The sequence below is a fragment of the Macaca nemestrina genome, chromosome 5, assembly GCF_043159975.1.
Source record: "Macaca nemestrina isolate mMacNem1 chromosome 5, mMacNem.hap1, whole genome shotgun sequence".
Lineage (NCBI taxonomy): Eukaryota > Metazoa > Chordata > Mammalia > Primates > Cercopithecidae > Macaca > Macaca nemestrina.
Window position 1 is genome coordinate 149,952,454 of NC_092129.1, and position 17,599 is coordinate 149,970,052.

Genomic DNA, 17,599 nt, shown 5'->3' on the forward strand with positions numbered 1-17,599 from the left:
AGGCTAACGCCTCCGAGTCCCTTAGGGGGGTCCCCGCGGCGGCCTGAGATGCTCCGCGCCAGGTCGTCGCGCCATTGCGCTGGCTGAAGTAGGAATTGGCTCTGGAGAGTCTGCGTTGTTCCTGGTCCCAGGGCCGTGATCCCGATACTGCGCTTCCCACTCCTCCAGTTGCAGCCCCCAGGCTCCGTCTTCTCCTGCGTGGCGCTGGAGAAACACCCGAAAGAGAGAGTCCTAGAATGTCTGCTGTGGCCCTGCCACCTTCCAGGACTTCCAGGACTCTAGCCCTGGCTCCTTCTAACCTTCCCGCCCCTCAGTGCCCCAGGGAGGCTGCTGTGCCAACAATTATTGATCAGCCGGAAGAAAAGGAGGTGCCAGTGTTAGGCGCAGAAGAGGGTTGGACCAGAAAACCTGGAGAGGGACAAGAAAGGAAAGAGGGGGAAGAGGGAAGGCGGAAAAAGTGGGGAGGGGTAACAGCTCGAGCTTTTCCTCTAGGGTAGTTTGTCTTCTCTCGGTCTCGCCTCCTCTGCTTCTTGCCTCAGTTCCCCACTCCCACCCGTGCACCTCTGCGGCAGGCGTGTGAAAGAAGTGGGAGGGGGGGGCTTTTGGTCGGGATATCTGGTCCTCCAGACCCCACAGCCTTGGCTGAGAACTTACTTAAGCCCACTCCAACTGACTTGATAAATAAGAATCTTGACCAGTCCATTGGTAGGTAGAAATGAGGGACATCATCTGTCCCTGAACAGAATAACCCGAAATCGCAGGTCCCATGGATGTGGGAATCCACAGCACTGACTGCGCTCCTAAGGCTCGTAAGTCCACTTCTGAACCTCATCTAAGACCCTGAAAGCCAGACTAGGGATACATTTTATTATTATTATTACTATTTTTTATTTGAGACAGGGTCTCCCTCTGTCGCCCAGGCTGGAGTGCAGTCGTGCGATCTCGGCTCACTGCAACCTCCGCCTCCCGGGTTCAAGCGGTTTTCGTGCCTCGGCCTCCCGAGGAGCTGGATCTACGGGTGCGCACCACCACACCTGGATAATTTCTGTATTTTTAGTAGAGACGGGGTTTCACCATGTTTGCATAGCTTGTCTCGAACTGTTGACCTCAAGTTATCCTCCCGCCTCTGCCTCCTAAAGTGCTGGGATTACAGGCCTGAGCCTCCTCGCCCGTCTTACATGTTGGATCTTTTCCCAGACCTCCTCCTCAGATGTGGACCGTACAGATGATGCTCCATCGGTTACTCTGATCCTGGCTTTGGGACTGCCAGATAAAACTGGGAGAAACCCTACATTTACTCTTACTGTAACGTATTGGCTTGAAACTGCAGGTCAGAATCCATTTATGTTGAGATCAAAAGACTTTTTTTTTCCAAGTAGAATGAAATAGAATAAAATAGAATTGAAAATACTTGCCTGCATCACAGGTAATGAGAGTAACTATAGTTTCATGAAACTTTTGTTTCAGTTAAATATGTTTTTGCATGTGTTCATGTGTACTGGGAGGAGATATATATTCCATGTATATATGTAGAGAGGTGGAAATCAACAACAAAACTCCATAATTGTTCTTATTTTCTAATAGTTCTTGATTTTGAGTAAAAATAATTAAGAACAAAACGTTGAGCCAGCTAAAGAAAGGTCAGAGTCAAGCAGGCTCTCATTGGGGCCTAAGTAGAGGTTCATCTTATTTGGCCTTTTTTTTTTTTTTTTTTCCCATCTCGTGGGCTCCTTTTAAGGCCCAGCAAGGAATTACCCTCCCCCGACTCTCTCTGCTTGGTTCAGCCATTCAGCCGTCTCTCAGGCTCTTTGATTAATAAAATGTCCAGTAGAGCTATTTTATCCTATGCATGTGTGGGAAGAGAGCAATGCCAGTGATTCTTTTCTGATTTGATAGAAAATTCACAAATCATGTTATCTTTTGAAGCTTGAGATTTTAAACTCAAACATTATCACCAGAGAACTAAATTATTAAGAAAGATGAGTGGTCAAAAGTATAGATGTTTTACAGGTTAAGGGTCATTTTGTCAGGTCCTGTCCAAAATATCTGAAGTCTAGGGGTTTGAAAAATTGTTAGAAATAACCATTTATGACAACAGTTTTCATTTATTGTTCTCCCCAGCTTCAGGAGAAGGCGAGAACATTTTTTTCCTTCTTGCTGAGAATTTTTTCACCAGGGTTTCAAGGCTAAGAACTGAAATTCCAGCATTGACATTGAATTAAAAAGAAGCAAGCCCTTTTAGGAAGTCAAATTTTATTATATGAGATGGAATATAATATTGAGATTACTTATTACTTAGGCATGGTATGGGGGGGCTTTTAACAACAGATCAAAAAAAGTTGAAAGGATAGGAGTGAAATAAAGCAAACTTTCATTATTCAGAGATGATACAATTGTCTACAGAGAAAAATAATCTAAAACATAAGAATTAAGAGTTTGGCACAGTTGGCTAAATATATAAAATATTGCATTTTCTATAAAAACAAAGAAGTGGAAATGTGATTAACTGGTTAATAAAATATAACAAATTTACAGTACAGTTGACCTTTGAACAACATGGGCTTGAACTGTGCAGGTCCACTTATATATGATTTTCTTCTGCTTCTGCCACCCTTGAGACAGCAAGACCAACTCCCCTCCTCCCCTTCCTCCTCCTCAGCATATTCACCATGAAGACATGAGGATGAAGACCTTTATGATGCTCCACTTCCACTTAATGAATAGTAAGTATATTTTCTCTTCTTTATGATTTTTAAAATAACATTTTCTTTACTTTTCTGAGACAAGGTCTTGCTCTGTTGCCCAGGCTGGAGTGCAGTGGTGTGATCATGGCTCACTGTGACTTCAACCTCCTGGGCTCAAGCAGTTCTCCACCTCAGCCTCCCAAGTAGCTGGGACTACAGGGGCATGCCACCCTACCTGGTTAAATTTTTAATTTTTTGTAGAGTTGGGGTCTCGCTATGTTGCTGAGGCTGGTCTCAAACTCCTTGTCTCAAGCAGTTCTCCCGCCTCAGCCTCCCAAAGTGCTGGAATTACAACCATGGGCCACCGCACCTGGCCAACATTTTCTTTTCTGTGGCTTACTTTATTGTAAGACTACAGTATATAACACATACAAATATAAAATATGTGTTAAATAACTATGTTATTGGTAAGACTTCTGATCAACAGTAGGCTATTAGTAAAGTTTTGGAGGAGTCAAAAATTATGTGCAGATTTTTGACTGCACAGGTGGTCAGCACTGCTAGCCCTCGCATTGTTGAACGGTCCACTGTAATCAGGAATAAATTCTCAAAAAGGAAAGGCATGCAAGATCTTAGTGGGGAAAATTAAAATCATTAAAAGAAGTTGAAGAAGTACTGCACAGATGGAGAGATATATTCATGGTTAGAAAGCATCAATATCATAAAAATGCCAGTTTTCCCCAATGTGATCTATAGTTTCATGCTGTTTCTAGAAAAATTTCAACAAAATGTTTTATAGAATTGGGCACAATGATATTAAAATGAAACGAAAGAACACAAGTTCAAGAAGAGCCAAAATACCATTGAAAATAAAGAGGAAGTTGGGGAATTTTCTGGCTACATGAGAAGATATATACACCACTGGATTTAAGACCATGTGCTATTATTGGTGAGAGGGGAAGTAGACGACTGGGCCAATAGAATAGAATGGAAAGAGCGTCAGGACCCCTTGTATATGAAGAATGGTCATTAAAGACCAGTGGGTAAAGGACGTATAATTCAGTAAGTTTGAATTTATGACACTGGATTAATGGATATATATACATCGTAATAAATTCCAGATGAACTAAGGACCAACATAGTGAAGGCAAAACTGTAAAACTTTTAAATGAAAATGTGAAAGAAATATTTGTATGACTTCAAAGTAGAAAAATATTTATTAAAAAGATACACATTTTAAAAACAAAAATCTATAGGAAAAGATGAATAAATTTGACCACATTAAAATTAGAAACTTTTATCAAAATATACTCTAAAGAAAAAAAAGCCACAAACTAAACTTATATCACACATAATTTACATAGGATCAATATCCAGAACATCTAAGAATAGCCCCAGAAGAAAATGATCAAAAGATGTGAAAGGGCAGTTCACAAAAAGGGATATATAAATGACCAATAAATATACAAAAGTTAAGCTCACTCACAATAGTTATCAGAGAATTGTGAATTAGAACAGTCCTTGAAATAACATTTTAAAATCACTAAATAGACAAACATTGAAAAGTCTAACATTATCAAAAATCGATGAGGATATAGGGTGAGGGAAACTCATACTCTGATGGTGGACTTCCAACTGAAATAATCTGCTTGGAAAAAAAATTAGCATTTTTTAAAGTTGAAGCTGAGTATATCCTAAAGCACAGCAGCTCTACCCTTAAGTATATATGCATCTTAGGGAAATTATTGAATAAGGCACCAAGAGCAATGTGCAGGAAAAGTCACGAGAGCATTCTTTGTAATTGCAAAAAGCTGGAAACAACTCAGTGTCCATTTGCAGGTAAACTGATGCACAGATTTTGGCATAATAATGTGGAATTCTATGCAACATCAAGATCAGTGGAATACAGATACAGTAATAAACTTGCATAATTCTTAAAATCATGTTGAATGAAGAAAACAAGTAACAGAAAAATACATTGTGATATTAATTATAATGTTAATTTGTTGTCAGAAACAAAGACAATATTTACTATGATGAAAGCAAGATAATGATCAACTCCAAATTTGGAATAATAGTTGCATTTTGCAGAGAGGAAGGGAGACTCTAAGGGAAGACAAACACAGGAAACTTTAATGTTAAGGGTAGATATATATGCATTTGTAATGCCCATTTATATCACTGCATTAAATCTAATTTTTTCTGCTTCTCAGTGAAGATGGTGTGTGTGTGTGTGTGTGTGTATTTGCTGTTCAAAAAGTGCTGGTGGCAATGGCTTATACCTGTAGTCCCAGCACTTTGGGAGGCCAAGGAGGGAGGATCACTTGAGCCCAGGAGTTTGAGATCAGCCTGGGTAACATAGCGAGACCCTATCTCTACAAAAATAAAAAAATTAGCCGGGCGTGGTTGTGCTTGCCTGTAGTCCTACCTACTCAGGAAACAGGTGCAAGGATTGCTTGAGCCTGGAAGATTGAGGTTGCAGTAAGCCATAGTCACACCACTGCACTCCAGCCTGAGCGGCAGAGTGAGACCCTGTCTCAAAACAAAAACAAAAACAAAAAGCACCTAAAATAAAATGACACCGAGTGATTAAAATAAACCAATGGACAATGATAAACTCAGGCAACTGCTAACAAAAATTAATTATGGATAGAAATACCGTCTTACTCCATTTTGTGCTGCTATAACAGAATATCCAACTGGATAATTTACAAAGAACAGATTGATTTATTACAGTCCTAGAGGCTAGCAAGTCCAAGGATGAGAGGACTGCATCTTGCAAAAATCTTCTGGCTGCCTCATACTATGGTGGGAGGCAAAAGGGATAAAAAGAGAGAGTGGAGAGAGAGAGAGAGAAAGAGAGAGAGCGTGCCCAAGTGCAACAGGTTGAATTCACAGGCTTTTAGCCTTTTTATATTGGCACTAATTCATTTATGAGGATGGAGTCATTGTGACCTAAACACCTGTCATCATTAAGGCTCAGCTACCAACACTGTTGCATTGAATATTACATTTCCAACATATGCTTTTTTGGGGACATAGTCCAACCATCGCAAATACTAATATTGAACAAAGTAGAATAAATTATGAAGAAATTTTTCAGTGTCAAAGAAGGATACTTTATTATGCTAAAATGTACAATTCACCAACTGCTCATAAGTTATAAGCCTTTGTATCCTAAACAAGTCTTTGAAATTTAGGGGAAAAAATGTGGTTTGTTAGGAAGGATAAATTGACACATTTAAGAGCTTTTAGCATACTTTTAAACTAAACTGTCGTATCAAATTTTAAAATAATATGAATGTAAGATATTTTATTAAAGCAAATAATCTTAAGTTGTCAAATATTTATAAAATTATGTACTCAACAAATAGTGAATACATATTTTTCTAAACATAACGCATTAAACCACAAAGTAAAATTAAATAGAAATTAGAAACTACACGGGCTGTATTATCTCACCAGTATAAAATACATACATAGAAAAACAAAACAAAACGAAAATAAAACAAAACAAAACCTCACCAAAACAATACTAACAAGAAAGCCTCCACTTGGAAACTTAAAAACATCTCACTAATTTTTGGGTTGAAAAGGAAGTCAAAATTGCAGTTCAAGGGAGTTATGTTTTTGCTAGGACTATGGAGGGAATTCAGAATTCATTTCTCTGTATAGTACAGCAAAGAGAATGAAAAAGAAAACCACACAAGAACTTCATTTTTAGTGAAACTAGGAAACAGAAAGTATGGTTACATCTCAAATTGCATGCCATTTGTGCTTAAAGCAACGGAGAGCAGCAGAACTGGGCACAGGAAGCCAAAATGTTGCTGTGGCAACAGATCAAAGTGTGGAGGAAACTAGTTATGCGGGATCTCGGAAAGGGCCCGAAAATATTCTCTCTCTAAGAGTAGAAGCCAGCCTAGGTTGGAGCTGCTGGCAGTTGGCCTGAGCCACAGTGAGGCCCAGATGCTGGGGGAGGCAGAAGGCGGCCCACATGTTGGGGGAGCAGACATTGTTTTGGAAGTTCCAAGGTGGAAGATAACAAAGGATCCCTCTGGAATGCAGGGAGCTATAACACTGTGGTAGGATCCTTGCTGAAATAGATTAGATTCTCAAAGTTGGAAGAAACATGGATGCAGCATATTTTAAGATAAAGTTCACTGTGGTAGTAATAAAGGATTGATCCTTCGGTTGTAAAACCTGGGAGGTTACTATCGCCCATGTCTTCTCTCACCACCTCATCATCCCACCCCCATCCAACAGGAACCTTCCACTAATATCTGGTCCAGGAATGCTCAATTCATTCAGAATAAGTAGGAAAAGAAATAGCACAGTTCCACATAAATATGCCATAAGAAAATAATGTTTACAGAAAGCAGCAAGATTTCCCTCCAGAAGTAATGAAGCAGCCTCAGCCATGAAGATCATGGAGCCAAAAGGAAGACCTTCAGCAGAAGCAGTTGCGAGCCAAAGAGGTCCAAGGGCACTGAGGAAGGAGCCAAGTGGTTAGGGCCACCACTGGCTGGGATCCGGGGTGCCCAAGTGGGAGAATGAGCAAGCCAGAGAATGCTTGGTCTAGGGATTAAGGAAAGCACACAGGAATAGGTTGGACACCAAATTTGAAAATAAACAGTGAGGAAAATGCTGTGGTGACGAGGATCGAAATGAAGTAACAGAACAATTAAAATTACATGATCCAGGGACAGAGATTTGAATTCATAAACAGGCCTGTGTTGCCCATTAGTCACAAGGGGAGCAGTGAGCCATTGTTAAAATGCCAAGGATTCCCAATGCAGTTTACTTGGAACTTTGCCCAGCGATGAAGGAGTCTGACTTGTCTTTTCTGTAATAGTTAGAATCAAAGAAAAATAAAGCACAGCTGGTGGGAGGGTGCGAAGCAAGCATCATGAACCAGGGTCTAATTCAAGGATCAAACTGCTGTCCAGTTCTGGCAGATTTTGGATTGCAAGGGGAATAAACCTGAGAGGCCATATTGGCACCTAGGCACAGTGAGGTGAGTCTGGCCACCCATTTTAAGAAACCCCTGCAAAATGATACAGGTGTTTACTAGAAACCACCTCTGGCCTCTGGAAAAAAAGAAACAGCATCTCCTGGGTGAGAATATCTGGGTCTCACACCTATTGACCAGGTCAGAGATAGGGTTCAGTTGGGGATGGGATATAATGAAAGGCATGGGTAAAGAAACTGGGCAGAGGCATAGTGCCTGCATGTTGGAGGTTAAGGAGGGAATTCAGTTCAGAATTCATTTTTCTATATATATTACAGCAAAGGTTAAGTTTGGAGGTTAAGTAAGGATGCTGCAGCTCACTCGTGGCTGCTTTTCCTTCAGAGTACTCATCCCTCAGCTTACCCAGGGGGACTCAAAGAGAGGAATGTATGTGTGTATGTCTATCTATCTATCCATCCACCTTCTAATCTACCTAAATCAATCACTGTGTGTATCTATTCCAACCACAGTGGACCCCTATCGTTCAATTTCATTTAGTGGTACATCTCAGGCCAGTTTACAGAAAAGCTGTAAAGGGCTGTAAAAGGCTGTATGAGAACATAATCTGAAAAGCGTTGCTCAAAAGAGCATATTATATATTATTTGGCATTTATGAAGAAATTAGATTTCACACTGAACTAGTTAATAAAGATTTATAACTACAAATGAGCTGCAGCATGTGATTCTTTTTTTTTTTTTGAGACGGAGTCTTGCTCTGTCGCCCAGGCTGGAGTGCAGTGGCGCGATCTCAGCTCACTGCAAGCTCCGCCTCCCGGGTTCACGCCATTCTCCTGCCTCAGCCTCCCCAGTAGCTGGTACTACAGGCGCCCACAACCGCGCCCGGCTAATTTTTTGTATTTTTAGTAGAGACAGGGTTTCACCGTGGTCTCGATCTCCTGACCTTGTGATCCGCCCGCCTCAGCCTCCCAAAGTGCTGGGATTACAGGCATGAGCCACCGCGCCCGACCTGCAGCATGTGATTCTGAACTTGACTATTTCCTTTTGCCCTTCAGTGTCAGACTGTGATACGGATTGTGATTCTCTGCCACCCCCTAGTGGAAATTCATTCATTTCTTTTTAAGTCCTGTTTCTTCTTAAAAATTACATAGAAAATTACATAGAGAATATCTGGATTCACTCTTGTTATAAAAGGTTCAAACCGGCCGGGCGCGGTGGCTCACACCTGTAATCCCAGCACTTTGGGAGGCCAAGGCGGGCGGATCACGAGGTCAGGAGACGGAGACCATCCTGGCTAACACAGTGAAACCCTGTCTCTACTAAAAATAAAAAAAAATTATCCAGGCGTGGTGGTGGGCGCCTGTAGTCCCAGCTACTCAGGAGGCTGAGGCAGGAGAGTGGCGTGAACCCGGGAGGCGGAGCTTGCAGTGAGCCTAGATCGCGCCACTGCACTCCAGCTTGGGCTACAGAGAGAGACTCCGTCTCAAAAAAAAAAAAAACAAAAAAACAAAAAAACAAACAAAAAGGTTCAAACCATACAGAAGAGTATGGAGTAAAAAGGTCTACTTTGTTTCTCCCTCCTCCCCATTCCATTCTAGGTCCCAAAGGTAACTGTGTGTAGTTTGTGTTATGCTAGGATATTTCCTGTGCTTTTACACATTCCAAGTGTGTGGCAGGAAAAATCCTGAGACATCAACTGAAGATTTCTACAACTGTGTCTTTCTACAGTAAAGGCAGATAACACATTTCCCCTTCATGCAGTGGGAGACAGATCACAGGAAAACAGCAATGACCAAAAGATTAAGATTTTTCATTTAAAAATTTACATTTGAAAACCATGGTAAGCCAGGTGTGATGGTCACATGCCTTTAACTATTTAGGAGGCTAAGGCAGGAAGACTGCTTGAGCCCAGGAGTTCAAGACTAGCCTGGACAACATGATGAGACTCAGTCTCTAAAAAAAAAAAAGAAAGAAAAAGAAAAAAAAATTAGCTGGGCATGGTGGTGCTCACTTGTGGTTTCAGCTACTCAGGAGGCTGGGGCAGGAGGATGACTTGGGCACAGGAGGTTGGGGATACAGCGAGTCGTGTTCGGGTCACTGTACTCCAGCCTGGGTGACAGAGTGAGACCCCGTCTCAAAAAAATAAATAAATAAAATAGAAAACCCAGTAGAGGCAAAATGAAAGAAAGGTCTTTGGAGATGAAAAATCTTAGATTACTAGATATCTGAAGTCAGCACTTGTTCCATAAATAATAGATTTGGAAAGAACTCTGGATAATCTTAGAGCCAATTTTCTTGCTGTGGAAGTGATAAGAATCCACAGGCTGAAGAGAGAAAGAGTGTCAGGAACTGGTTTGGGGGTCTTGCACTCTGTAATCTAGTTAAACTGTGTGACAGAGGGTCAGTGCCTCCTCCAACTCAGATATTTTGGGCGTACAAGGGTGGGATCAAAGAGTGTGCTGTTTCTGGTCTACGGAATATTACAAATTTGAACAAAATACAGATGTTTCTGACAGTTTCTAAACTCTGTTTGCTAAGTACTCAATAGAATGGACTGTCATCCAGGCTGGGTAAGGAGAGATCTTGACAAGGAAAGGAAGGAATCAGGGTTTCATGAGAGACAGGGTTCTGGGGATCCAAGCATCACGATGAGGTCATGGCTAAGTTTTCTCTTGGGTAATGCAAAGAAAAGTTGACCTTTACTGCTGTGAAGCAAATTAGAAGCTAGCCTGGGGTGCCTTAGTTTGGTTTCTTCCAGAAGCAGTCCCTGACACAAGGACATGAGTGAAAGTAATTTATTTTGGAGGTGTATGAAACTTCAGTATCAGTTGAGTGAAAGATAGATTGGGAAGGGAAAACAGCCAACAAAGGATGAATGACTGGAACTTAATCCCCTGGGGAAATTCTGGGAAAGCACATGCTTCAGAGTTAACCCAGCCACGTAAGGAGGGAGTTGGGCAATTGTACATCAATTCCCATTGGCTGAAGGCTGCTGCCTGACATGTGAACTCTTCAGCCCTTCTAGTCTGCTGTGAGTCGGGCAGAGTGGCCCTTCTTGGCTTTGAGGAAGCCTTCAGGAATGATGCAAATGTCCAGCCAGTGTGCACTACAGTGGTAAGGCCCAAGGAACATGGCAGGTATTAGTAGCATCAGCCACACCAGGTCTGTTTCTAGTTGGAGAACCCTTAGATGGGCTGGAGCCTGTGATCTCTTACATCTATAATATCTGTGATCAGAATGGAAGAATTTTCTATTTTCTTTTTTTTCCAATTTTGCCCAAGTCTTCATAAAGTCTTGTTAAACTTTGACAACAGTCTTATTTTTATGTTCCTTTAATCAAGAATGACAGGCCTATGTCCAAATATAGGAGGATGTATTAGTTTGCTAGGGCTACCATAAGAAATACCACAGACTGAATGGCTTAAACAACATAAACTTATTGCCTCATGGCTCTGGGGGCTAGAAATGGGAGATCAAGGTGTCAGCAGTGTTGGTTTCTTCTGAGGTCTCTATCCTTGGCTGGCAGATGGCTGTCTTTTCCCTGCATCTTCATATGGACTGTCCCCTGTGTATGTATGTCCTCATCTCCTTTATATGGATACTAGCTATATTAGGACCTACTTTCATAACCTCATTTTAACTTAATTATCTTTTTAAAGACTCTAACTCCAAAAAAAATTCACATTCTGAGGTACTGAGTTTATTCAACATTATGAATTTATAGGGGGACACGGTTCAGCCCAAAAAGAGGAAAATGGGGCAAAGGGAAAATTCTCCTTCTCCATCTTCTTTCCTGTTCTCTCTCAAAGGCCAAGGGGAGTGAGAGCAACATTGGATCATGGGATCTTAGTTGCTCTGAAACTCGAGAGCTACCTGGCTTCAACATTAGCAGTGAGCAACAGCAGAGCTGAGAACAATGGTATAGAACTGAGTCACACTGAGTCAGGCCACATTTCCCAGGGTAATTTGCAAACCAGAATTCCAGATACAATTTTTATTCACTCAAACTTTCCACTCATGAACTTGTTAAATATATTTTGAAAAACTATGCACATCCTCATACATGTTTTTTAAATTTAACTTTTTTATTTTGAGATAATTAGACAGTGACATGCAGTTGTAAGAAATAATACAGACAGAACCTTTTACCCTTTAATCCAGTTTCCCTGATGGTAACATCTTATAACACTTCAGTACAGTATTGCAATCAGGATACTGACATTTGTATCAATGTCAATTATTACAGTCAAGACAGTATTTTTGTCACTCCAAGTATCCCTTATTTTGCCCTTTTATGGTCAGTTCACCTCATTCCCACGCCCATCACTTTCTTAACCTCTGGCAACCGTGATTTTTTTCTCTATTTCTGTACTTTTGTGATTTCAAGCTTGTTAATACACAATGTTATACAAAGGGATTGTGCTTTTTTTTTGCTTTTCAATAAAGTTTATTTTATTTATTTATTTATTTTTTGAGATCTCACTCTGTCACCCAGGCTGGAGTCCACTGGCACGATCTCAGCTCACTGCAACCTCCGCCTCCTAGGTTCGAGTGATTTTCATGCCTCAGCCTTCCAAGTAGCTGGGATTACAAGCATGTACCATCTTGCTCAGCTAATGTTTGTATTTTTAGTAGAGACGGGGCTTCACCATGTTGGCCAGGCTGGTCTTGAACTCCTGACCTCAAGTGATCCGCCTGCCTCAGCCTCCCAAAGTGCTGGGATTACAGGCGTAAGCCACCGTGCCCAGCCTGGATTGTGCGTTTGATGTCAAGCCTACGAATTCTTTGCCTGGCCCTACATCTCAAAGATTTTCACCTATTTTTCTAAAATTGTAATAGTTTTACACTTTACATTTACTCTGTAATCCATCTTTTTTGTTTGTTTATCTGTTTTTAGAGATGGGGTCTTGCTATATTACTTAGGCTGGAGTGAAGTGACATGATCACAGCTCACTGCAGTATATAACCTTTTGGGATTGGCATTTTTCACTCAGTATAACTCTCTGGAGATTCATGCAGGTTGTTGTGTGTATCAGTCATTCTTTTTTATTGCTGAGTATTATTTCATGGCATAAGTGTACAATAGTTGGTTTAACCATTTACCTGTTAAAGGATATCTGGGTTATCTTTGGCTACAATGAATAAGCAGTTAGACAAACATTTGCATACAAGGTTTTGTGTGAAGGCATCATGTGTGCGTGTGTATTTGTGTGTGCAAGTTTTCATTTCTTGGGGCTAAATACCCAGGAATGCAGTTGCTGGGCAGGATGGTAGTAGTATGCTTAGTTCTTGGATTTGTTGTTGTCGTCGTTGGTTTTGTTTTATTTTGTTTTTAAGAAACTGCCAAATCATCTTCCAGAGTGGTTGTACCATTTTATATTCCCACCAGAAATTATGAGTGATCCACTATCTCCTCTTCCTTGCCAGCATTTAGCATTGTCACTTTTTTTTTTTTTTTTTGAGATGGAGTTTCACTCTTGTTGCCTAGGCTAGAGTACAATGGCACGATCTCTGCTCACAGCAACCTCCACCTCCCGGGTTCAAGTGATTCTCCTGCCTCAGCCTCCCGAGTAGCTGAGATTACAGGCATGTGCCACCATGCCCGGCTACTTTTGTATTTTTAGTAGAGACAGGGTTTCTTCATGTTGGCCAGGCTGGTCTCAAACTCCTGAACTCAGGTGATCCACTCACCTTGGCCTCCCAAAGTGCTGGGATTACAGGTGTGTGCCCCCGTGCCTGACCCATTGTCACTACTTTTATTTTAGTCATCCTGATAGATGTGGAGTGATATTTCATTGTGGTTTTAATTTGCATTTCCCTAATGGCTAATGATGTTGAACAACTTTTCATGTGCTAATTTGCCATTTTTATATCCTCCCCTTAGTGAAATATCACCTTAAGTCTTTTGCCTGTTTCCTAATTGGATTTTTAATGTGTTTTTTTTGGTTGTTGTTGAGTTTTGAGAATTCTTTATATATTCTAGATACTAGTCCTTTGTTCAATGTATGGTTTGCAAATATTTTCTCCTATTGTGTAGCTCATTTTTTCATTCACTTACCAGATCTTCACAAAGCAACAGTTTTACATTTTGATGAAATCCAATTTATCGTTTTTCCTTTCATAGATCATGCTTTCGATGTCAAGCCTAAGAATTATTTACCTAGACCTATATCTCAAATATTTTCTCCTATTTTTCTAAACTTTTAGTAGTTTTATGCTTTACATTTACTCCATAATCTTTTATTTATTTTAATTAATTAATTGTATCTGGTAAAGGTTAAGGTATTGCATTTCTCTGACAATTTTTTTTTTTTTGAGACAGAGTCTTGCTTAGTCACTCAGGGTAGAGTACAATGGTGCTGTCACAGCATATGACAGCCTTGAACTCCTGGGCTCAAGCAATCCTCCTGCCTCAGCGTCCCAAGTAGCTGGGACTACAGGCAGGAGCCACCACACCAACATAATTTTTCATTTTTGTGTATAGACAGGGTCTTGCTATCTCACCCAGGTTGGTCTTGAACTTCTGGACTCAAGCAATCCAATCCAGTTTGAATTAACTTTTGCATAAGGCGTGAGACTTAGGTCAAGGTTCATTTTTATTTTATTGTCTTGCCTATGGATGCCCAATTGTTCCATTTCACCATTGTTCAATTCACCATTTGTTAAAAAGGCTATTTTTCTTCCATTGACTTCTTTTTGCACCTCTTTCAAAAATCATTTGGGCAGACTGTGTGGGTCTTTTTCTACGTTCTGTATTTTGTTCCGCTGATTTGTGTGTCCATTCCTCTGCTAGTACCATACAGTCTTGATTACTGTAGGTATATAACAACACTTGAAATAGGGCAGACTGATTTTCAATCACTTTATTCTTCTTTTTCAAGAATGTTCTAGGCGTCGGTGTCGCTCCCGCCCTGGAGCTCTAGGCCCGCGTTTCCCCGCGAGCCATGGGTCAAGCGCCGGCCGCTAAGGGTGCGCGAGGAGGCTCCACCCGTTCTGCGCTGGACCTGGCGTCGGGGTCGTTGTGTCCTGACAACCACTCCCGTACCCACTTCCGAGGCAGCAGGTGCAGCCGCTTTAGCCCTGAGCCGGCTCCGCGTCTGTCTGCTGGTCTGTGCTAATGCCGACCTTTCTCTTCGCGGACCCCACGCCAAGCAGCGACCCAGAACCGACAGCTGGAGCGCCTGGCAGTGGCGGCCTCGACGGCCTCGCAACGGCCCGTCAAGGGGATCCTGAAGGACAGGACCTCTACGACTCCCTCTGTGGTGGCGTCGGCCGAACCGCCCCGCGGGAGTGTCCACGAGGAGCTGAGCAAAAAATCCCAGAAGTAGGATGAAATGAACATCCTGGCGACATATCATCCAGCAGACAAAGACGATGGTTTAATGAAAATAGATGAACCAAGCCCTCCTTACCATAGTATGATGGGTGATGATGAAGGTGCATGTAGTGATACAGAAGCCGCCGAAGCCATGGCACCAGATATCTTGGCTAAGAAATTGGCTGCTGCTGAAGACTTGGAGCCAAAGTATCGGGTTCAGGAACAACAAAGCAGTGGAGAGGAGGATAGTGACCTCTCATCTGAAGAACGAGAAAAATAAAAGTGACAATTTGAATGAAAAGGAAGCGCCACTACAATGAAGGACTCAATATCAAACTAGCTGGACAATTTCAAAAGACCTACATGATGATGACGGAGATGAAGAAATGTTAGAGCCTGCAGGTGGAGAAAGCATGAATATGGAAGAATCAAATCAAGGATCTACTGTAAGTGACCAACAGCAAAACAAATCACGAAGTTCATAGAAGAGATTTGTTCAACACTGCAATTGTTTGTTAGATATGAACCCAGTTGCTATAATACATTGCTTCTTGTTCTCCACAAATCATGACTTAAGTACCAAAATGCATACTAGTTATTATATATTGCCAGTAATTAAATGATAACCTTAGAGACTGATTAGACCGAAATGAAAATGCCTGATATGTGTGTGTGTATGTGTATATATGTGTGTGTGTGTGTGTATATATATATACTTGTGCCTAGTACTTTACCACAAATACAGTGTAATACCATCAGTCCGAAACTGTATTGCTTTTGTAAAAACATTGGTTAACTTGTATATTGTATAGCTTTTTATACTTTAGAAGTTCAACAATATCTTTGGGGGGGAACTAATTTATTTTCATCATTCTAAATGTGGTGGTAGCTCTTATAAAGTTTGTTGATTTTTTTAAAATCAAAAGCCAATTGAACAACAGGATATATAGGTTGATAAATCTTCAGGCTGAATAGTATTTTAACCCTTGTCTTCAACTTGATTTGTCTGTTTAATTGAAAAGGATTGTAAGAGTTACTGTTGCATTTTCTGGCCTACTACCTTTAAAATTCTTGTTGCGTTTCTTTGTGTTTACAAGGAAAGGACTGGACTTTTTCCTCGACAAAATTAGCTTTTTTTCTCACAAATTATCAGGTTAAACTTGCACTGATGTCTGCTCTTTTTTTTTTTTTTTTTAATGTTTTTGGTACGCTAGGCAGACTTCAGTTTTTAAAAAAATAAGTATTGTAATGTAGCTATCTCGGCATTCCCTTTAAATATCTGTCTTAACCTCCTGCTTTTATTTCCTACTCCTTTCCACACAAATACACACAATCTTTTACCTTTTAAAGGATCATTAGGATTGTCACACATTAGGAAGTCTTTCTCTCATGTCATTTGCGGCAATATTGAAATTCTTATTTTAACCATCACTGTCTATTAATTCTTCTAATACATGAAGAAAATAGATTGAGTAGCAGCAGTACCCCATAGGCAGGAAATACAGTTTAACTGCTGGATTTCTATACCTCTCTGATTTACAGCTTGCTAATTAAATTGCTATTATTAGTTTGTCTGGCTTAATTAGACTTAAGAAAACAACTAACTGAGGGTTTTTGTTTTTTCAGTTTTTTTTTTTTTTTGCATAAGGAGAGAATTGTATGTAACCAGTGATACGATTATTCCTGAAGGTACAGACAGAAGTAAACCTGGGAACATTGTTTAATTTAAAAACTTTAATCCCTGCTATAAGGGAATACGATAATGTATACTGTGACAAATGTACTTTATTCTTCTAACACAGTAAAGAATTACTTGGGAACTTTTTCCTGAAACTAAGTGCAGGAAAGCCCTGTGTGTCTTGGTTTCGTGATGGTTTCATTTCTAGCCATACAACTGATGGATTGTATACAATTTCTGTCAGTGCCAAAATAATCTGTTATATGAACAGACTTCTAAAATAATTTCTGTATATTATATATGTAAGAAGTCTTTTATTGAACAGCTTATCTTCCACTTGCAAGTTTATGGAAATATCAATATGTCAAAATAAATAAAAAGTGGGAGAATTCTTTGCTGTTAGAAGAATGTGCTTATTATTTTGATTTCTTAAATGGTATATCATCAAAGTACTGCTGATCTATAGTTGCAGTATTCTACTAAACACTTCAGCTAGTAATACCGCTGATTTAGAAACAAAACTGTTTATTTTTGCTTTCTGAATTTAGAATGCTGGGATTACCTGTTTAAGCCTATTTTGGGGAATATAGAGATTAAGTCTGTACATACCTGTGCACATATATTCATGCACCCTCTGATTTTGGTTTTCTTGTTTTGAGTTGTTAGAAAGTATCCACTTACTCTTCTTTTTGTCGAAGTAGCTGTTTTAGAGAGAAGAAAAGGATAAGACTTTACATAGTTTATTCTTTCTGTGTTTTCTACAAACTTTTTTGAATTTCAAATCACAAGCAAACTAATTTTCTGATTTTTAGAAAGTAGATGATGATTTCAGAGGAGTAAGACATGCTAAACAGCATGCTCGGTAGAATTTTAGGTAGTCAAATGCAACTGAGAAAAAGTATTTTCAAGTCATAAGTTGCTAATTGATATGCTATGAACTAGTCAAAATATGA

General features: G+C 40.3%; 1 pseudogene; it reads left to right on the top strand.

Annotated features, from left to right (window-relative positions):
- The first annotated feature begins 5 nt into the window (after positions 1 to 5).
- LOC105474571 (protein phosphatase inhibitor 2 pseudogene) lies at positions 6 to 16,905 on the top strand (annotated as a pseudogene).
- Positions 16,906 to 17,599: the final 694 nt, after the last annotated feature.